This window comes from Protopterus annectens, chromosome 2.part0 (assembly GCF_019279795.1).
Source record: "Protopterus annectens isolate FY-2018-M chromosome 2.part0, PAN1.0, whole genome shotgun sequence".
In the NCBI taxonomy this organism is placed as follows: domain Eukaryota; kingdom Metazoa; phylum Chordata; order Ceratodontiformes; family Protopteridae; genus Protopterus; species Protopterus annectens.
In genome coordinates, this window is record NC_056728.1 from 312,186,974 (window position 1) to 312,210,572 (window position 23,599).

Sequence of the window (23,599 nt, forward strand, 5' to 3'; positions counted from 1 at the left end):
TTTTGGATATTTCTACAAGCGCTTTGTTTGTGGATCTTAGTTGGCCATTGCTGCTGGAGGGGTTGACTAGGCCTGTTAGAGCTGGTGTTTTGTTGGGGTGGTAGACTATTTGATCTGCCAGGGTAGGTTGGTTAAAGTGTAATAAGCTGGGTAATTCTAGCCAACCTAATTGTTTAAGAACTTGACAGTGATGGGATCAATAGGAGGAGTTGGTAGCAAATTTTGCTATTTTGTTATAGCAGGTGATTAATTTGTTTAAGTCGCCTTTATTTAGGTTGGTAGAACAGGGGATGAATACAGTAATGTGGAGAGTAGGTGTGTTCTAGCTATGCTGGCTTTACTGTCTGTGGTCAGGTAGGTAGTTTTTGCAATGATAAAAGGTACAGAGTTTTTATGAACTTTAGTGACGGTCTGGGCTACATGTTTATCAAATTTAAGATTTTGGTCGAAGATTGTCCCTAGTAGTTTGGTTTGTGGCACTGGGGTGATAAGGGTGTTGTCCGTAGATGATATTTTAAAAGGGGGAGTGGGTTCAGTAGTTTTGGAGGGATAGAAAAGCATGAGTTTTTTTTTTTTTTGGGGGGGGGGTTTAGAATAACTTGAGAGTTTGACAGCCAGGTTTCTATACCGGTGAAGGCTTCTTGGGCTTTTTCTTGGAAAATTTGGAGACAGTGAACTGAGCAGATTAGTGTGGCATCATCAGCATATTGGACCAAATTTGATTGATGGGTGGTTGTGTGTAGGTTGTTTGTGAAAATGGTGAAAACCAAGGGTCCAAGTATAGATCCCTGTGGTACATCTAGGGTAACTGGTAGGAGGGGAGATAGGGAGTCCATCCATTTAACAGCTTGCCGTCAGTTGGTGAGATAGTCTTTAAACCACAGAAGGGTAGATTTAGCTAGGTTGAATTCAAAGAGGACAGTTAGGAGTATGTTATGTGAGACTGTATCAAATGCTTTAGGCAGGTCTAGAAAGACAGTTGAAACTAGATTACCTAGGTTCCATTGCTGATTGACAGTATTTGTAAAACTGACGAGGGGAGTAATAGTGCTATGGTATAGATGGAACCCGTGTTGTATTTTGCAAGAAGGCTTTTGGATAAGAGATAGCTTAGTATCAGAGAGTGTATACATTTTTGCAATATTTTTGACAATGTGGATAATACCCCTATTAGTCGGTAGTTGGATAATTCAGTTGATGAACCACCTTTATGTAACTGAATTATGTGAAAGACTTTTCAGAGGGAAGGTATCGATTGCTCAGCTATGGATTTGTTAATTAATACAGAAACAGGATAGGTGATGGCTTTGGCTGCTATTCATAGGTATTCAGTTGGGAGTTTATCTGCTGGGAGGGTAGTAGGTTTTAGTTTGGACAGGTGTTTAAAGATGAGACTGGTTGGGACTTGTCTGAGTAAAAAGAGGTTTTGGTTGTTTGGGAGATTATGTAGATTAGGGAGACTAGTGGTAGAAGAAGGAGTAATCAACCTAAAAATCGAATTGGTGAAGTAGTCAATGAATTGGATGGCATGTTGTTAGTGGTACCATTTATGTTTGGGGGTGGGATACTAGTTTTATCTGGTTGAAGAATTTTATTAATAGCTGCCCAGAATTTCTGTGGGTTTGAGTTGTGTTTAGTTTGGATGCCAGTGTAGTGGGTTTTTATCATTTCTTGTTTGTCTTTTAGCTTTATTTCCTAGTTCAAGGAATATTTGTCTATTTGAGTTAGTTTTATTACTATGCTAGGTATCCCAGGCCTTATCTCTTTCTTTTAGAAGTAGGCGGGTGGTGTTGGAGAGTCAGGGAGCCTAGTTGGATTTAAGTCTAATTGTTCTAGGAGGGGCTAGCTGATTAAGTATATCTAGAAAGGTAGAGTTAAAGTGGTCTACTGCCATGTCCAGTGGAAGGCAGGTAAGTGGAGACCAGTTGTAGTAGTTTAAGGCTGTTATGAAATCATCTGATTTGAAGTTTTTAGAGTAGCGTATTTGTTGGAAGGACTTTTTTTGTGGGTTTAAAGGATTAACGTGTTATCTTACTACAAAGGTGGGAAGATGGTCACCTAGAGTGTTGGGTAGTATACAGAACTGTTGTGCTGAGGATGGATGGATAGTAAGTGTCCAGTCTAGATGGACTCTTTATTCATAGATTGATCTATATGGGTGGGAGTTTGTATTACCTGCCTGAAATCATAGAGATTTATATGCTTGGAGGGTAGAGGTGAGTTAAGGGAGGGCCAGTCTATGTTAAAGTCCCCTAGGATAATTGTTTCCTGAGGAACGGATAGGGTTGATCAGTGGAGTATGGATTCTACTGCTCCAGTGTTGTCCCCAGGAGGTATAGATATATGGGTCCCCTTCAGATAGTCAGACTTTTTTAAGCTCGACTTTCATATAGCTGAGACCATATGATCGAGCTTTTAAACACTCGGTCTAAATGGAGATCTCCATACAGCATGGAACGGGAAGATTTCCCGTTTCCGCAATGTAGTGTGATCTCGGAGTTGGTATATATAAGTAGCGGGGGGGGTGCAGGGGGGCTTGCCCCCCTGCTAGACACATTTAGTGCTTTGTTTGTTGTATATATATATATATATATATATATATATATATATATATATATATATGGGTCTACTTGAGATTACCGAAATCTCAGTAGACCGACTTTTAAAACACCCAGCCGAAAAGCTCGATGTGTCAAATGAGCGATATGTCAGAATGCTATCTTCCGAATGCTCGTTAGTCCAACTTGAGCGGTACAGGAAATCCCCTCTTGTGGACATTGTAGCACGATCTTGGAGTTGGAATCTATAAGTTGCAGGGGGGCCATAACGTGAAATGTGAAGGTATGTATGTTATGGTGTTTTATTTGTAGTGTATGTTTTGTCTTAGTGGTAAGTGTTTAGATTAGTTTAGATGGTGGGCGGGGTGTGGATGACAGGACCTAGGTAGTTGTATTTGGAATGTTGTGTTTTTTCTTTTGTATGTTGTTTGTGTGCATTGTTATCTGTATGTTTTAGGGAGGTTTGTTGGGATTTTATATTGTCGGGAATGGGATTGTGTGTGCCAGGTATGTGAGGTGTCAGTTTTGTGTAATTTTGGTGTTGTTGGCTCGGTGCTTTAACAGTCGGTCTACTGAGATTTCAGTAATCTCAAGTAGAAATATATATATATATATATATATATATGTATACAAAGTAGGTTCATATGTTTTAGTTGGTTAATTTTCACCTTGGTGAAAACAGTCTCTGCATTGCTAAATATAGGGATGTCAATGTTAATACAGTCCCTACGGTGAGGTTGTTTTTGAAAAGAAGGGCAACATCACCCCCTCTCTTAGATAATCTGTCTGTTCTAATTATATTGTACCCTGGTGGAAGTATTTTGTTGTTTTTGTTGTGTAGTTTGAGCCACGTTTCTGTAAGGAGTACTAAGTTGGGGGCATACAGGGAAAGAGTTGTGTGAAGTTTGTCTATTTTGTTCAGTATTCTTCTAGTGTTAATGCTAAGAACTAGTAGGTCTGCATGTTTTCTTATGGAGTTCAGGTGGTGTGTGCTTGGGATTGAAGGGGATGGGGGAGTCAGGGGTCAGAGGACTTAACTGCTTCTTCCCTTCTGTGGCACTTGTATCCTATTAAGCTTCCACATTGCATATCATACCAGGCTTGAATTAAATTTCATAGTAGTTCCTTATATCATCTTCCCTATCACAGTTTGAGGGTTTTGGCCAACTGAGTAAGGTAATTGTTGCTCTTTGTTCTTTCCCACTCACTTGGATCATACCCCTATTTCATCTCTCAAAATTCACACCTCTTTTTTGTACTGTCATTTATAGCTGCCTTCATTTTTTTCCCTTGGGGTGATAAACATATTGGATTTTTTGGAATTAACAAACATTTTACTTTGGCTTAGATTCCAAAAAGTAGTTCTGTCCAGTGCATCTCTAGCCTCATATATGCAGAGCTGGACTGCTAGGTGATAATGAAATTCACAGTCACGCATGTACTACACGGTGCTGAAATATACCAGCAGCTAATCTACATGACTATGAACTGGCTACCACATCAGTTTAAGCAACTGTGTGTGGGCACCTTAACAAAAGAAACATACATGTGCACCATAGGCAAAAGCCTCAAAATGTGATGGGTAAGATAATAAGATTTTATATATATATATATATATATATATGTAGGTCCATAACTCAAAAGTATGTTTTGTTGAGAACGGTAAGTGGGATTTGGAAGGAGACTGTTTATGTATGTCTCCCTGCTCAGCTTAGTAATGAGTGCTAACCCTGACTCTGCCTCAACACTAACCCCACTCCTTACCTTCCTGCAGTACTACCGCTACTCAGGTAAATTTGAGGTCAGTGTTATTGGGGGGGGCGTTAGTGTGAAGATCAGGAAAGGAAATAATTTTTGTTTCTCAATCTTTTGCACGTTTGGGATTTAGGGAGTTCGATGTTATTTATGATGAAACTGTTAATGATGCCATTTTCTGCTCCACACTAAGTATGTTCAGCCATACATAATGAAATCATATATATACACACACACAGACACATACACACACTCAAACATGGAATACAATTGACTGCAAAACTGATTAAGTGGTATTGTCAGTGTCACAACCAATTATACAACTGATGGTATACTTCATGCATTGGGATTGGAATTTATTTATACATACGATTTGTTATACTGGGGTACAGCACTGATCCTATTGGACCAATTTCAGTCTCAACTCAGAATGTGAACACACAAGTAGAAAAAGTTAAAATAATTTATACAATAAAAGAGCATGCTAAAAACAAAGGAATAGTTGAGATACAATAGAAAAAATTTGTTTATGAAGGCAGTAAACAGAAGGCACTATGTACAATATTTTCAACAGTTAAGAGTAGCGACATGTTAGGAGTTAGAGAAGAGATGCTGTAGTGAACATGATAGGCAGTATGTGTCAGAGATTACAGAGATAAGGTTATGTGGTCTGAAGCACATCATTTACAAGCAGCTAGTGCTATGATGTGTTCTTTAAGTCCTTAGTGCTGCCCACATTATGGGAAGGAGAAATTCCAGTGAAAAATAAAATAATGTTGGTATGCTTGTCCCTATCACGGAATTATGGGTTACAGCAAAGTTCAAATTAGTAATAGCTACATAAGGTGCCACAGAAACATATATATATATATATATATAGATATATTATTTATTTATTTTTTTGCTTACTGATCGAAAGATAACTGATGCTTACAAATACAAATAAGGACTTATTTTGAATTAAAAACAAACACATAATTTAACTGACAGACATAGATGTCAGGTAAGATGGTGCAACTAGGTTACTTGTTTGTTGGCAGTTTGTTCAAGCCTTTTTGTTTATTTTGTACAAAGGTTGCACTAAATGAAATGCCATTTGGACCAATAAGGTTTTTATAGTGACTTTTAGAGACTGGGTTTAGGATGGAGTTACGGCTTTAATTTTGGCTTAAGGATAGGTTTAGCTTTAGGATTGGGGTATGTATAGGTTTAGGATTAGGTTAAGATGTCTGTAGTATAAAGTGTGTCTGGTGAGCAGGGTTTGCCTCCCATAAAAGTGACTGCAGATAGTTCTGGGTTTGTTCTGCTCTGTTCATTTCAGTGATTTTTTTTTCAAATCAACAGACATTGTCTTTGATGAATTTTTTAGCAGACAGGTATCACAGGCCCAAGGAAAAAAATATGATAATGCCAGACATATGACAGTAATTTATAATGGATCAACAACTACTAACTCATTTTACAGCACAGTAAGACAGTCTCACTGGCTGACCAATATGCTTGGTGTAGCAGTCAGGAAAGCCACAGAGATTAACAACCTTTTAGTAAGGATGATTAAACATAAGAATGTTAACTGTTACAGGAGCTCATCACTTCTTAAAAGGCATCAATGCACTTTCTCAACAGATTTAATTAACCAACTTATAAAAAGTATAGACAGAAAAGGTAGAAAAATATGGCTTTGCAATCAAATGCAAACAAAACTGCAAACCAATGACAATAGTATCCTGCATTAAAGAACATGCATAATGACTCAAAGCTACTGAACACAAAGAACAGAAGAAATGAGGAGCATTTTCTAAATGCACATGATCACAAGGTTCTTCCTGATGCATGCAAAAACTGTGTATGAAATACAGCTATCTAGTAGGTGTCCAGACTAATGCTAATGGACTATGGAGCAACATTTAAATCACAGTGATCATTAGTCTCCCAGCATCAGTGGTCTTGCAGTCAAATTTTATAGTACAGAAAATAAAACATGAAATTAGCCGAAAAAAATATAGATCAGCTACTGTAACAACGCAGTAATGTTGCAGAGTGTGGATAGATAGATAGATAGACAGACAGACAGGCAGACATATCCACCACATGTGCCTTTCATTTAGATGGTGACTCTCCAGCTTCTTTCCTCTGCTCCCTAGATACACAAATGCATATAGTTAAGAGTGTGAATGCATATTGTGAAACGTGTGAAAAATCTATTTGTTTTTGTGCATGTGTTCCAATGACCACGAGATGGCAGCACAGTAGCATCTATGGATAATCTCTTCAGAACTCAACCCTCCTTTTACATTTCCACAAAACAAATGGTTGCATAAATGCCCAAAATAAAGACTTGAATCTTATTCAAAATCAACCAATCAATAAGAAAGGCACACTGGAGAGACAGATTTATTATTCAGGCCTTCCCCCATCTTTGAAATAACTTCTGTTACATATAAAATGGAGTTATACCCATAGAGGAAAAGTCCACCCTCTCCTACAGTTTAACTCAACTCTTAGTTTGCTTTTTCCCTTACAATATGGTTCTAGTATCATTTAGGTACCAGCAACCTGCTTGTACTTTATGAAACTTTCATTTCCTTGCATGGGAATCAAAGGAAGGGAATGCTCTCCCATTTGTTTAAGCTTAACTTCTCGCATACTATGGCAGAGGAATTTGCTTACACCTGCATGACAGCACAGACACAGGGAAATATGTAGCAATCCCTGTCAAGCACAAGTCATAATCTTGCAGAGGCAATTAGTGCCACTGATGTCATCAGGTCAGGAGCCGCAATTCAGAAAAAGAGTGTTGTGAAACTGTTTTCTGTTGCCTTTATTGCAGAGAGAAAGTGTCATTGCACCTAGCTGACAGTGTTACCATATGTCTCACTTACAGCAAACCTAGCTGACTCGGTTACCATTTATCTGTCTTACTGCATGCACAGCTAACTGACAGGGATACCACTTACCTCTCTTACTGCACACCTAGCTGACAGGGTTACCACTGGTCTCTATTACTGCACACCTAGCTGACGGGATTACCACTGGTCTCTATTACTGCACACCTAGCTGACGGGATTACCATTTGTTTCTGTTACTGCATGCAGACCTAGCTGACATGGTTACCACTAGTCTCACTTACTGCACACCTAGCTAACAGTGTTACCACTTGTTTCTCTTGCTGCACACCTAGTTGACAGGGTTAGCACTTGTCTCTCTTACTGCATTCACACCTATCTGACAGGGTTACCACTTGACAGGGTTACCACTTGTGTCTCTTACTGCACACCTGACAGTGTTAGCACCTGTCTCTCTTACTGCACACCTAGCAAACAGGGTTACCACTGGTCTCTCTTACTGCACACCTAGCTGACAGGGTTACCCACCTGTCTCTCTTACTGCACACTTAGCTGACAGGGTTAGCACCTGTCTCTCTTATTGCACACCTAGCTGACAGGGTTAGCACTAATCTCTCTTACTGCACACCTAGTTGACAGGGTTACCACTTGTCTCTCTTACTGCACATTAGCTGACAGGGTTAGCACCTGTTTCTCTTACTGCACACCTAGCTGACAGGGTTAGCACCTGTCTCTCTTACTGCACACCTAGATGACAGGGTTACCACCTGTCTCTCTTACTGCACACCTAGCTGACAGGGTTAGCACTGGTCTCTCTTATTGCACACCTAGCTGACAGGGTTACCACTAATCTATCTTACTGCACACCTAGTTGACAGGGTTACCACTTGTCTCTCGTACTGCACATTAGCTGACAGGGTTACCACTAATCTCTCTTACTGCACACCTAGTTGACAGGGTTACCACTTGTCTCTCTTACTGCACACCTAGTTGACAGGGTTACCACCTGTCTCTCTTACTGCATACTTAGCTGACAGGGTTAGCACCTGTCTCTCTTACTGCACACCTAGCTGACAGGGTTACCACCTGTCTCTCTTACTGCATACTTAGCTGACAGGGTTAGCACTGGTCCCTCTTATTGCGCACCTAGCTGACAGGGTTACCACTAATCTCTCTTACTGCACACCTAGTTGACAGGGTTACCACTTGTCTCTCGTACTGCACATTAGCTGACAGGGTTAGCACTGGTCTCTCTTATTGCACACCTAGCTGACAGGGTTAGCACTAATCTCTCTTACTGCACACCTAGTTGACAGGGTTACCACTTGTCTCTCGTACTGCACATTAGCTGACAGGGTTAGCACTGGTCTCTCTTATTGCACACCTAGCTGACAGGGTTAGCACTAATCTCTCTTACTGCACACCTAGTTGACAGGGTTACCACTTGTCTCTCGTACTGCACATTAGCTGACAGGGTTAGCACTGGTCTCTCTTACTGCATTCACACCTATCTGACAGGTTTACCACTTGACAGGGTTAGCACCTGTCTCTCTTACTGCACACCTAGCTGACAGGGTTACCACCTGTCTCTCTTACTGCATACTTAGCTGACAGGGTTAGCACCTGTCTCTCTTACTGCACACCTAGCTGACAGGGTTAGCACTAATCTCTCTTACTGCACACCTAGTTGACAGGGTTACCACTTGTCTCTCGTACTGCACATTAGCTGACAGGGTTAGCACTGGTCTCTCTTATTGCACACCTAGCTGACAGGGTTAGCACTAATCTCTCTTACTGCACACCTAGTTGACAGGGTTACCACTTGTCTCTCGTACTGCACATTAGCTGACAGGGTTAGCACTGGTCTCTCTTACTGCATTCACACCTATCTGACAGGTTTACCACTTGACAGGGTTAGCACCTGTCTCTCTTACTGCACACCTAGCTGACAGGGTTACCACCTGTCTCTCTTACTGCATACTTAGCTGACAGGGTTAGCACCTGTCTCTCTTACTGCACACCTAGCTGACAGGGTTAGCACCTGTCTCTCTTACTGCACACCTAGCTGACAGGGTTACCACTTGTCTCTCTTACTGCACACCTAGCAAACAGGGTTATCACTGGTCTCTCTTATTGCACACCTAGCTGACAGGGTTACCACTAATCCCTTTTCCAAACTGTGAATTAACTTTTCTTAAAAGGATAAGGATTCTCAGAAAAATAATATGTTTCTATTTTAGAGTGAGACCTATTTATGTTGCATTTTAAACATCACAGTTTTTTTCCATTTGTTTTGTGTGGGGGGGGGGTTGGAAGACTAGGATAGTCTAATAGCCTTATTTTGCAATAGCTATCCATTATGTTGGAAACTGGGGATGGGGCTTTGTTAAATAAGCTGCAGGACTTATAAAAATATATCTTAAAATTCAATTTAAACTTATGAGTTACAGGAATATTGCTATTAAATGCCAATTTCAAGAGAATGCTCAAGAGGTGGACAAATCCATGACACAAATCTCTCCTCTCATCTATTACAAGCTTTCCTTAAAATTTGCTTCTAATAACCGATTTCCCATATTTACGAGAACTTCAGTGTTTTACTGTGTCCTTCCATAGTTATATTAACAGGGGAATCAAAACATATGTTGAACTCAAGGGAGGTAAAAAAAAGAATGAATCCTGGGCACAAATCCAGCATTGAATTGTTTACACATCCAGTACACATACACCTACAGACAGTTTGGAGAACCCCCATGTAAGTTTTGTCAGGTTTTGGGCATTTGGAAGAAAACCAAAAACATTAATTTTCATATGCATCTTTGAAGAATTCTGGCCAAAGCCAAACTAATTGGGGATAAAGTATCAAAAAACATCAGAGCCAGTTTTAAATCTTACTCTAATTCACTTAAAATTGGTAGAATTTCAGGATTAACATCAACACGCAATTTCTGAACAACATTAAGTATGAAACATCTGTCATTACTGACAGACTGTAATCCTTTGTGTTTTCCCCAAAAATCAAATATTTCACAAGGGACAAGGCAAAAAAACAGTGACAGTTATAAGCATACCTCACAGCTGTCCCTGATTTTCATTTATTTTAGCTTTGTCCGTATTAATCCCTCATAAAACTGGTTACCTTTGGGAATAAGGTAGTGAATAACACTCAATAAATAATAACAATATTAATATTTAGACTTATATTCTCATATTCTGTCAATGTCACAAGTTAATAGTACTAATATTTTAAGACTGTCCCTGATTATTTCCGGAGTCAAGCTCCACAGCATTGCATATGCATTTCCCTCTCTCCCTATCAACCCCTAAATAGGGCTGCCAAAAGTGGGACTTTTTTATGGTAGCATGATATTTTGCATGACAAACCATATCTACAATCAGTGCAAAGGACTGTTTTGCCAAAATAAATACTCACTATTGCAGAACGTGAATTGTTTTGGCTGTTTCACAATATCGGAGCATTTCAGATAAAAAATAAACTTGAAAGCAGCTTTTAGATGAAAATTAAGAAATAATGTTTGTCTTAAAATGTTAGGACATTTGACATCTTTCATATTTTTTACAGGGACAGGTGGTAACCCTATTGATCCTGGTTTAGCACTTATGATTGCAAGCATGATGTTATGATAGGCAAATGGCTTATCATATGTACATGACCTAGTTTTTCAGCCAGTTCTTTAAAGCTTTCCACAATTTTCCATGCAGTTAGCCTCCATTTGCAGTTGGCATTTAACAGTGTTCTTAGCAGTGTAAGACAGATTTTTTGGCATGATTTGATAGTTATATTAGTTATTATTTCTGTTATGAAAGAAACTGTACTAACTGTGGTTGGCACACCTCCCAAGTGTCCCTGATTTTGACTCAAACTTCAGCTTTGTCCCTCTTAATCCCTCCTTAAACTGATGACTTCTGGAGAAAATGTGGTGAATCATACCTAATAATTAATGTCAAAAAGTTGAGGAATATAATTCTTTTACTTCAGAAACGGTATATTAATTCATATTCTTTTATTCAGTCAATGTCTCAACTTGCTAGTACTAATATTGTAAAAGTGTCCCTGATTATTTCTGGATTTTGTCCCTGATTGATTAAGAGCTATGGTTGTGGGTATGTACTTTTGTAATGAAACAGTTGTACTGGTTGTGGTAGATAGTCATACATAGATTGCAGGCATACCTCTCAACCTGGAAACATCAAAAATCTGGACAAAGGCCCATGAAAAGTAGGTAAAACTGGCCATAAATATGTGTGCTGATAACATAACATTTGCATATATAATTATGTAACCCAATCCACTCCAACGGAATTGTGGGATACCAAAATTCAAATGTAAATTGAAGAACAGACAAAATATTAAACATAAACTATAACCAGGGCAATAGTATTTTATGTATATTAACATTTGAACTTGTATAAAACTAAATTTCCTTTTAGAAAAATAAAATTGACTGCTGCACTCATATAAAATTAAAATAAATACAATTTGTGTAAATATAGTTTCTTACTAAATAATAGACATCTAATATATATATATATATATATATATATATATATATATATACATACAGCGGTAGCATTGTTGCCTCACAGCAAGAGGTTCTCCCGTTCGATTCTCAGCTGGAGTGCGGGGAGTGCCTTCTGTGTGGAGTCTGCATGTCCTCCCCGCAGTTGGGAGAGCATTCGAAAGACATGCGTAAATGGGTGTGCCTTTGTTGAAGGTTGAGCGTCGAGCTGGCACCTCGGCATTCGTGAAAATCTACGGCCAATCATTAGCAGACCGGAGTTCCGTTGTGGCGATCCCTAACCGGAAAAAGCCGAAAGACAACAACATATATATATATATATATATATATATATATATATATACATACATAGTTAGATATTACACAAAAGTTTTAATGGGCCTCAAGTTATTTACAGAACATTTTGTGGTTAAAATAAGTTTAGATGAAGGTATAGATTTTTTTTCAATACTGATTCCTAAAGCTTTTAAATGGAAAGTAAACCCTTATATTTTACTATTTTACAGTTGCAAGAAATAAAGGGTTGCCTTTCTCCAGAGTTTTAAAAAATGCTTAGATGCACCAAACTAACCAGTTTTATTGGATATTCTACTTAATAAATAATGACCTATCATGAAAAAAACCCTAAAATTTAGCAAACAGATCCTGACAGACATGATTTGCCATCCCCACAATTGAATGATCATTTAACTGAGAAAGAAGGTGGAATAGCAGTGATGTATTTTCAGTGTTCCCAAATTCCTTCAGTCTCTTTGCAAAGATTATAGATTACATCTTTATACACTCAGAAAACTAAAATCTCTGTTGCAGCTGTCATATATATGCAAAGGGATTTTATCAGTCAGATTATATTAACGTGTTTTTATAATATATGAAACAAAAACTATGTGCAAGATAATGCAATTTCTGTAAGTTCATCAATACTCTGTTGATTCTCTGAAAGATGCTTTTACTCTTCAAAAATTACAGACAGCAAATCTATCCAATGGTGGTTCCTATGCCATCCCACAAACAGCTAACACCATGCATGGGGCTTATCAGACAAGTTCTCCTGACTGCTTAAACACACACACACACACACACACACACACACACACACACACACACACACACACACACACACACACACACACACCCTTCTAGATTACATGCAGAGAAAGTAGTACATTACACCCATTCATGACTGACCATCCATTAACTGCTATGACCCTATATATTGTACACACACATACACACATACACACACACACACATACACACACACACACACACAAGCTCAAGTAGGGCTTTTGCATTCCCTGCAAACAAACCTGCAGAAAAGTTCACCAACTGTTTTTACATTTAAACTGAATGGACATCAATGGTTTAACAACTAGAACAAATAACAATTCCTGTTCCCAAAGAGCTCTAACGGCATTTTAATCTCATCCATGTAATTTCTGACCTGTCCATTCAGCGCACCCAGATTTGCTGATCCATGTACTTTCTTGCTCAAAGACTGTCTAGAAAGCCGTTAATGGTTGCTCATGGCTATTGCTGCCAAGTAGTCAGGCTAACTTTTGGTGGATCTCTTATATAGGCGCTGTCATGTACTTCAGAACAGAACTAAATACCAGTTCTTGATACACATATTATTCATAAAAGCAGCCATGAAAAGAAAGTTTGTTGATCGTCTTTGATAGGCAATGGGGTCAGCAGTTACTTAGAACATCAGCTCTGTTGAGTGGATCGAAGATAAGAATAAACTTCCTGAAATGACTGCATTGCAAACTTTCACATTAATAAAGTTCAAACCATGGTTAAACTACTCAGTAAACCAACCAAGCTGCACTGATGATGCTCCATGAGAAGTTTTATGTGGAGAATTATAATTTTAGGTTATAGAGTTTTTTATCGGGACTTTGTGCCTGGAACACTATTAAATTTTCAAACAAACATAGATGTACAGTTGTCAGGACTCAGTTATTTGAATTTCTAGTGTTATTGAGAGCCGATGATGTATTTATGGCAAGGGCAACAATAACCAGTTATTGCTTTGTTTGTGATAAGCAGCCAGTTGCACACATGTAATATAAACATTACCATTTTCTTTACCTGCAGAGTTTTTCCATTAGGCAATAACTTTAAGGCATAACATTCTTTTTTTTTATATTCTTTTTTACTTACCTGGAACTAGAGTTCGAATTTGAGCTGCCATAGAAAGTAAATTTTCTCATTCTGGGACTGGGAGTGTGGACTGGACTCTCTATTTTAGTCTGCTGAAGTACGTTTGGCTTGGCTTGGGCACTTGGCAGAATTTTAAAGTTAAACTTAAACTGTAAGCACAGGGGTGCTGAGTCCACTCACTCGCTGCTGCCAGGCCTGCTGTGCACACAGTTGCCCTCTGCTATATTCCAAATTACCAGATCCAATCAGGAGCATGGCAGCATGCTAATGAATGTAAATACAGTCCCAGTGTCTCCAATTGGTTGGCAGTCTGCCTCAGTGCCTCACAAAGCATGATGGCATTGGCCACAACTTGTAAAAAAAAATCAGGAATTAAAGTGGCCACCTGGGAATTCTCAGCACCCCATTATTTTGCCCTGAAAACCAGTAAATACCAAAATCCAAAGTCTGGATAACACTTAGTATTCCTTATATATATATATATATATATATATATATATATATTTATTTATTTTATTTTTTTTACCCAGGTTTGTGCGTTGTTTAGTTAGCATGTTAAAACTACTGCTACTAACAGCCTGTTAGCCAGAAGTGTATGGGTCAGAACTGTTGGGGTAATTCCAGCTCTAGGCGGTTTTCAATTGCTTTTGGCTATGGTTTAATGGTGTACTCTTGCAGAAATGTGTCTTGTCTGTGTAGATGACAGCATATTATTACCACATGTATTTTGTGTGTGTGTGTGTGTGTGTGTGTGTGTGTGTGTGTGTGTGTGTGTGTGTGTGTGAGAATTAGTGGTGTATTTATTCATGTATCAAGAAGCCAGTGCATACAAATATTACCCATCACTTCTAACAAGAATTTAAAAGTATGGCATTTTATTTGTACAGTTTTACAACACAGCTGCAGTGTGATGATCTGTCACCTTCTTCTTCTTTTGGCTTTTCCCGGTTAAGGGCTACCACAGCAGATCACCTGTCCACTCATGACTGGCAGTGGAGTTTTACAGTGTCAAGTTGCCAGCCCGGCGTCCAACCTTCCATAGAAGGCACACACATGCACGCACTCACACCTAGGGCCAATTTAGAGTGTCCAATCCACCTACAGCATGTCTTTGGGATGTGGGAGGAACCCAGAGAACCTGGCGGAAACCCATGTGACCACAGGGAGGACATGCAGACTCCGCACAGAAGGCACCCCAGCTGAGGATCGAAATGGAGAACCTCTTGCTGTGAGGCGGCAACGCTAACCTCTGCACCACCGTGGCCACCCAGGGTGATGATCTGTCAACAATGAATATAAATTGTACATTCCTCCTATCCTTGTGTCAATCACAGGAATGTGCCTAGTGGCAGAAGCTTACTAGAAGAATGCAGTCATTATGGAGAGGGTGCTGCTTCCTACCAACCTCATAAACTTCAAAGACAGGAAAGTTATCCATAGGTGTGTTCTGTACCAAATGTGGATTCAGTGGCTTGTGGAACACCCAACGTCAAACATCAGCAAAGCCTTCAGCTCCAGAAGCAGAACTTACTGGTGACAAAAGTTCACACAGCCATGTCCTGCAACTAGTGAAGCTTTCGAAGTGACCACAGCTGAGGTGATGGCAGTTTATCATGGTGTAACACACAATCACTAGTATGTATCTATGGACTGTGGAGGGAAGCTGGCACAAACACTTTACCCTGACTCTGCTGGGACTGTAAAATGTAGCTGTGGGAAGACAAAAGCTGGGTGCAAAGTAATGAATGTACTTGTACCTCATACATAGGAGCTCCTTCTGCAGGAACTTGGCATTTCCTATTTCTCTCTGGCATCAGATGCACCCAATAAAGGAAACAGAAAAATGTCCTCCTGGTTATACAGTACTTCAGTCAAACCCATGGCATACAACAGAAGCTTTTTAATTTCTAAGAAGACCATAATGAAACTGCTGAAGCCATCTTTATAAAGATAAAAGATGTCCTCATGCAGAAAGGGTAGCTACTAGAAAACGCTGCTTAATTATGTGAAGCACAGGTCTGTTTTTCATCTGAAATCTGATGTACCTCATATCATTCCAGCAAACTGCTTGTGCCATGTACTGTATAACTGTGCAAAGCATGTCAGCAAGGCCCTTGCAAGGTTTGATGGTGAGATGCTAGTTTTGAAAGTCCACAGTGAGTTTTTAGTGTCTGCAAAACTTGCATAGTTAAAGGACTTCTATGCTTTCCTAGACTGGGACTTCCAAGGAGATTATGCAGCATGTTGTCACAAGGTGGCTGGCTGTCTTTGTTTTCTGCTATAGCATGACTGGTAGAATGCTGCCCTGCTATTAAAAGTTATTTTAGCAGTCAAGGGCCTGATGAGTCTCACCCTCTCATCTGGAAGTTTTCGGAGGCCAGTGAGGATGGCATCACAAATGATGTCTCAGAGGCTGAGTGCTACTTACACTTCATGCACTACATGTTGCAGGTTTTTCACAAGTTAATCACAAAGCTTGAAAGCAATACACTCTCTGCCCCAGAGCTGTATGCAGTGATGGCGAGTCTCTGATACAAGCTACAGTGAAGGTTGGATGACCAGTTCTTCAGCTCTAAAGCTTCATATGCCATTAAACACTTGCCTTCAGCCATGGGACAGCAGGTCTGCAAGGACTTCAGTACCTTTTTATACAAAAACATTCTCCTACCTGCAGAAGTTGTGTCTTTAAAGCTATGCAGTTCTTAAGCCTTCAACAGCCTGCAGAAGGTCAGAACTATGTTAGATCTGGACATTGATGAACCTTACTCAGACTACTGCAGTTTACCTGTCACATTACCAGCACTGTTACAGATGACAGAGGCATCTGTAAGTGACCGCTGAGTAATCTTTTTAGTAAAGGTCCAGACTGCAAAACAATTTACAGACTAGTACAAATTGTCTTTTCAATTCCCTCCAGCAACAGCTTTGCGGAAAGAGTTTTCTCAATTACGGGGAATGCAGTGACTGATAATAGGAACAGAATGATTGTGTTTCTTATCAAGGCTGAGTTGTAGTCAAATTAAACTTTAATATGAGTTGTTCACAACTTTATACATTTGTAAAAGTTAACCAGCCATTTGTAGAGGCTGCCAGGGCAAGTAAAAAATATAGCATCAAACATGAGCAGTTACTATCCTAAGTGCCTCAGAAAATATCAGTAGCATATACAAAGTTGTATCATAGGAACTTTGTTGTTATTTTCAGTATTCTATAAAATTGGTAACATCACATTTGACCTTGATTTAAAATTCTTTCTTTTCTCACTTAATTCATAGATTCATAACTGAATAAATACTCCAAAGGCACTTACCCCATGACCATTCTGCACTTCGAGTACCCTCACTAAGGCAACACCTCCTTTCTCCAGGAGGACCGCACTGGTCTCACGAGTAAATGTGTGGATATCCATTCAGTCATATAGTCTATGTTTAAAGGAAGAAAGTGAGTTGCACTGCTTAACATGTGGTGGAAGAACATTCCAGAGGTTTGGAAGGCACTGGGTTGCAAACATGACCATTTACCATGTTCTGTTCATCTGCTGGGGAAGATTTAGGTCCCTGGTTCTAGTATTGGTGTACATACTGGAGTTGTGGTGAAATAGGAGGCCTAAGACAACTGAGTTTCAATAGACGTGTTAGTAACTATAATACATAGAAATACAGCACACCATTTCACTGATATGATGCACATGGGCTTCCTTCAGCACATTGATAAATAACTCTACGTATTTCACAGTTGGAAAGTCATTATCTACTCATTCCTACCTTAGGTGTTCTATGTAGGAGAGATTATGTGGGTGCAAAATGCCATATAGCTAGCCAAATAGATTTCTGCATTCCCTCAGCTTTGCACAGGTGTTGACCAAACATCAGCCTATCATAGCACCTTCAATTCCTCTTCCTTTGTGGAAGTGCTACAGTTTGAATTGGATGTAGGAAAGTAGGCTCTCCAAGAGGAGCCAGTTAAGGTGCCAGAAGATTTGGGATCTGGACGAGGAGAAAAGTTGTAAACCTATGACTAAATTATGTTAATATTAAACCAATTTAATATGTCTGTCTGTACCAATGCAAATGCTTCGGTATTATTGCATAAGTGAGGACTTAAGTACATAAACCCTTAGTGGTTCTCATTCTAAAAACAGACATAATGTTTCATTACATATCAAATTTACCAAATAGGTAATTTAATAATTAGTTGGTCATAATGATGGAATAATGGTACATACAACTTATAATGAACTTTATGGATAAACTGGCTGCTTCATTCTGTAGTAGAATAACTGATAGAATATTATTAAAGAAAAGTCCTTGACCACAGAACACGTTACTTCCATCTAAAACTGCTTTCTGTGATGCACAAATAGTATTACTGCTACTTATTTTTTCTAAGAATCACAGTGGATTCACAGCATAATTTGTTAAGGTAAGAACAGAAATCAGCCCCCCACCAAAAAAATAAAAACTTGTAGAGCTACACATTTCACATAGTATACCACATACACAGAAGCCAATGCAATTTTTATGGATTGCTCAGTGTGGCTGCTGATCTGTAAAATGACAGCTCATTTATCTTATTGGTTTCCCTGTAGTCATCTGTGGACAAGTGCAATGCAACCTTCAGAAAATAATTTGAGAAGTAAGACAATGCAGGAATGTAGAGAAGAGATTTTACCAGTAGGGATGACTGTAGGCAGGGGTGCACAAAGTAGTCAACAGGGAACTCTAATTTATTGGCAAAAATTTAGTAAATGAATCACAGTACTGGGAGCAAATAACTAGGACTGGAAAAGTCAGAGTGTTATGAGGCCAAGCAGAAGGTTAGAATGTGTGCTAAGACAATCTTCCTTACCAGAGATTAATAACAGAATATAGGCAGAGAGTGAGAAAAGGCCTAGAAGAGTGTTATATGAAAGACCAGCTCTGGTTGGGTTTATTGTTGAGTCTAGTACAGAAGCTGCAGGGAAAAACAGATCACTTGTAAGGCAAATAAAATAATGCATGACAACTACAAGGATAAATCAGAAGAGGTTAGAAAAGACTGAGAAATGAGAATGGAAAGGCAAAATACAAAGATGCAATGGATAAATAACTGTACATCTCCCAAGTAGGCAAAAAAACCTGGAAGAGTTAGGATTTTCATGTGCAAGTGTCTGCACAGATATTCTGTACCCAAAGTAGCCAACTTCAGTCTGCCTCCCAAACCTCTGAAGTCCTCAGAGAATGTTTCCACAAGTAGACAGCATTTGATGGAGGTGAGGTGTGATGGGAAATGGCAGGGGGGGGGGTACCTGAGTATGATGTGAACATGTTTTTTGGGGGGGGGGTGTAACAGGTTGACAGATTTTTTAAATTCCCAACAGAGTACTTTTGTCAGAAATGCTGGGGGAAGAAAGTATTATAACTCAAAAACGGTTGGTATATAGAACCTGAACTACTTAGATGTAACAAGGTCCTGTTAAGTTTAATACTGTTGGCCGGCAAAATAAGCAAATGCTAGGAAATAGATACCACAAGCAAAATTGACGGTAACTTGAGTTTTAATGTTGTAAAAGAGATGAAATGGTTGGAAGTGGGATCTTTAGAAAAGAGAAAGAGTAAACTACATTAGAAATAAATGGAATATGTTGGAATACATACAAAATAAGGTTTACTATGGTTTGTGCGAACGACATTCTGTCGACAGTACTGCTGCCAAAAATCAGAATGTTGTGCACAAAACATAAACAGATGGGACAGTCAAACACACTTATGTGAATGCAGTAGTGCATTTGCATACGTGTATTTGACTATCTGCACAGAGATTGTGGTACAGTGGGGATTGGAAATTCATCCATATACCCACTGTAGTGCTATCTCGGAGTTAGAATATATTAGTAGGGGGGTGGGGGGCTTTCCCCCCTGCAAAAACGTGATATGTCATATAGGAGTCTGATTTACATTAGCTCCTATACGGCTATCATGCGATGGTTTCAGCCACAATGTCGACTCAAATGTGTCGATCATTTGGGTCGACATTGTGGCCGGTCGGAATGTTTGTGTTCAGGTTTACTCTTCGTTGTTTCGAACGGCAAATGTTTTGCCGTTCGAACATACAATAGTAAACCACAAAATAATGTTCATAAGGAAAGATATTTCAGGGAAGGCAGGAATTAAGCAATCTATGTAATATTAAACTGAATAACTGTTAATCCCCAAATCATGTGTATAATGTATACAGGGAAGGCAGGGATTAAACAATCTATGTAATGTTAAACTGAATAATTGTTAATCCCAAAATCATATGTGTATAATGTATGCAAAGGAAAATTTGTAATGGTATGTTTTATTATTTACAATCAAAGGTGTACTCATATCATGCAATGTGTGATGCTAATAAAAAAATAAGCAAGTATAATGCAACTTCATACTCAGTGGATTCTCTCTGTTCAAAGTGAGTTTACCTTGTTATGCTAGACATTAACAGCTAGAGACAATCTGTCAGTTAAACTAGTGACCTAGCATATGCTTGATCCATGATTTATTTTCTGATAGAATCCCTGCTGTCAACAACCCACCACAAATGCCACATGTTGGTTTAAAATTAGTTGTACATATGCCAGAAAAGTTCATACAGTCCTTCCTTCGCCACTACTGAATATGTTTTGACTGCTGGTATCTGACAGCATTTGACATCTATCGAAATTTAGTCTTAAAAACTAGAGCAACTCCTTTTTTATGCATTATGTTACTTAACTTACATAATTAGTTAAGGTGGCACCAAAGTTATGGCAGCATTCAGCAATGAGCAGTAATAATCAACACTGATAAGTGCTAATAATCAGTTAATAGTGAAGCACATGATACATCAAGTCCCCCTTTTGCTGGGATGTCACCACTGGATAACAAAATGTGCAAATTACATTTTTATATCTGTCTTTTATTGTCACTTACGCTTCTACAATTTACAAAACTAAGTATAAACTTGTAGAGCTACACATTTCACATAGTATACCACATACACAGAAGGCAATGCAATTTCTATGTGCCTCTGTTCTATCCAACCTAAAAAATTTTGCTCCCTTTAAATTCTTTCCTTAATTCCTTTTACATTTCCTGCTACATACAATAACTGCATATGGATTGTTGTTGTTGTGTCTTTTGGCTTTTCCCAGTTAGGGGTCGCCACAGAGGAACTCCAGTCCGCTAATGATTGGCAGTAGATTTTACGTGCCGAGTTGCCGGCCCTGATGCACAACCTTCAACGAAGGTATGCCCATTCACACATGTCTCCACACAGAAGACGCTCTAGCTAAGAATCGAACGGGATGTCTTACTGGGAGGCGACAACGCTACCGCAGCACCACCACCGCAGTGCATATGGATTGTAGAAATCAAATTATTGATTCTGGGTGGGGTTACCACCAGGAAGGGGCGTGTCCAGGTTACACAGGGGCAGGGCTTGCCAGTCAGGAATTAGCAGGGTGGAATGGTGGCAATACTACTAAGTAATGTCTTTTGGCTTTTCCCAGTTAGGGGTAGCCACAGCAGAACTCCAGTCCACTAATGATTGGCAGTGGATTTTTACGGTGTCGAGTTGCCAGCCGGACGCCCACCCTTCAAAGAAGGCAAACCTGTTCACACACGCACCTACCTGCATGTCTTTAAACGTCACTCGACCACGGGGAGAACATGCAGACTCCACACAGAAGGTGCTCCAGCCGAGAATCGAATGGGAGAACCTCTTGCTGTGAAGCGACAACGCTAACCACTGCACCACCGTGGCTTAATAGGATTAAAAAATGGCATTCCTTACAAAACCCTATTTAGTTACTTTTTTTGGCCGCAGTTGTAAAATTCCTCTGAATTGCTTAAAAGAAGCTCTGAGAGAACTGTATAGCGCTGTCATTCAGGAATGAAATGCAAGCTCTCCTGCTGCACATGGTGGGCAAGATGCCTGTGACTCACAATGCAGCCGCAATATCATGAACTAGGAAAACAACATGAGGTTCTTATAAATTGCATGCCTCATACAAAGTATTTGAAATGGATTCTAGGAAGGGAAAAGAAACCAGTAAAGCAAAGCTAAAATAAGTTCATATTCATATGTCAGGCCCCATGTCGACCATTTTGTGGAAAACATTACAATTTTACAAGTGTACAGAGTTTTTTAACGCATTAGAATAGCTCAGAATACAGAGATACAAGGGGGAAAACATTTTTTAGCTCCGAGGTGGCTTTCCTTGAGCACCTGCAACTTCATATGGGGCTCTGACTTACTTCACCCTCTTGAAATTAGAAATTGCCTATGAGGGTGGGTATTGGCAAAATAGTTATGTCCCAATTACCATTGTCTGTTACTTTGCTTTAAAAAATTACTACACTGTTTAGGTAATGAGCGATTTTGTGACAGAACAGTGAGGGTTACACCCTACTGCCTTATAAACTATGAACAATTCAAATGTTTGTGTTGCTTACATTATTTTGTTTACGCTGATATGCGATATTGCCAAGGTGGATCGGTACCACTGCATTCTTTTATTTGCTTAAATGTGCAGTAGTTAAGAATTTAATTAAGTAGGGTACCGTTCGAACTTCTGTAGAACTGTATGCAATTCAGCCTTTAATGTGTGCAACCCTGGATGCAGACCGCCAATCAAGCCTGTCGGTCACAAAACCACGCCCCACCCTGCCCGAAATGTTGTAAGAGAGACCGCCCTTAGTTCCATCGTTATAAGGGTAAAGTGCTTTATACAAACAAGAAACAACCAAAGAGAATCACACAGAGAAGACGGTGATTTGGTAGTTCTATTCTTAGTATAAGCTGAGAAGACATCTCTACTGAAAAGAAAAAGATGCCGTCAGTTCAACCGTCTTTGGTTTAGGGTGCCTGCCTTAAACACACGGGGGTTCACCCCCTAGGATATCGTTCCCACCACGAGAAGTTATTCCAGACATGTGGGGTACCGGTAGTATTCCACATGGGCATGAACATGTATAGGGGACCTATTAGGGGTGTGTCCGGAGCAGCCATGTAATAATTTCTCTGTACAACTTACTGCTTACAAACTTGGTTCAGCTGGTTTTATGACAAAACTATGTCACTTTTCTAAGAGTGTTAACTTCGTGTTGGAGGCTTACCTATATTGTTAGGGCACGAATCTTAATAATTTGTATGTTTTATGTGCTGCTGCAGTCTACAGCATACCGCTTCCAATTTGTTTAGCGGTCCCGCTCCCCTCCGTAATAAAATAGTGTAAACCCAGCCAAAATGAATATTACTAATCAAGTACACAGTTGCACACTGACCTTGTAAAATAATGCTGGTTGACGATCTTTTACCAGTAAAACGCAGGAAACGCAGATCCGCCCCTGTACGTCGTGTATTGGTTAATTTGTGCGGGCCCACCCATTTACGCAAATTTTCGTGGCAGTACTGAAGTTAGGAGTAAGTTAAATAGTAACGCGCATTTCACCATGCCTAGCAGTCTGAGCTGTCCAGATTTTTTGCCTCGTACTTTAGTCTGTTTCTCATAATTTTTTTTTCTGACAAATCACTGGGATGATTGTAGTCACTAAATAACGATATACATCTGAATTTCAGACTTCAAATAATTCAGAAAACCTATGTTAACACAAACTAAGGTTACCACCTGTTCCTCTTTGGGCAGTTGTGTCCTGACAAAAAATGTAAAAAATGGCAAATGTCCTGAGATTTCAGGACAAAGTTATTTCCCATATTTTATGTAATAGTTGCA

General features: G+C 39.4%; 1 protein-coding gene across 1 annotated transcript in view; it reads right to left on the bottom strand.

The window, feature by feature from the left end:
• Window positions 1–23,246, bottom strand: part of CCHR2.PART0H5orf63 (chromosome chr2.part0 C5orf63 homolog) — a 188,989-nt gene extending 165,743 nt beyond the window's left edge. Inside the window, exon 1 of the mRNA XM_044060793.1 lies at window positions 23,151–23,246. The gene's annotated coding sequence lies outside the window, so the exon portion shown is untranslated. The remainder of the gene's footprint in view (window positions 1–23,150) is intronic.
• Window positions 23,247–23,599: the final 353 nt, after the last annotated feature.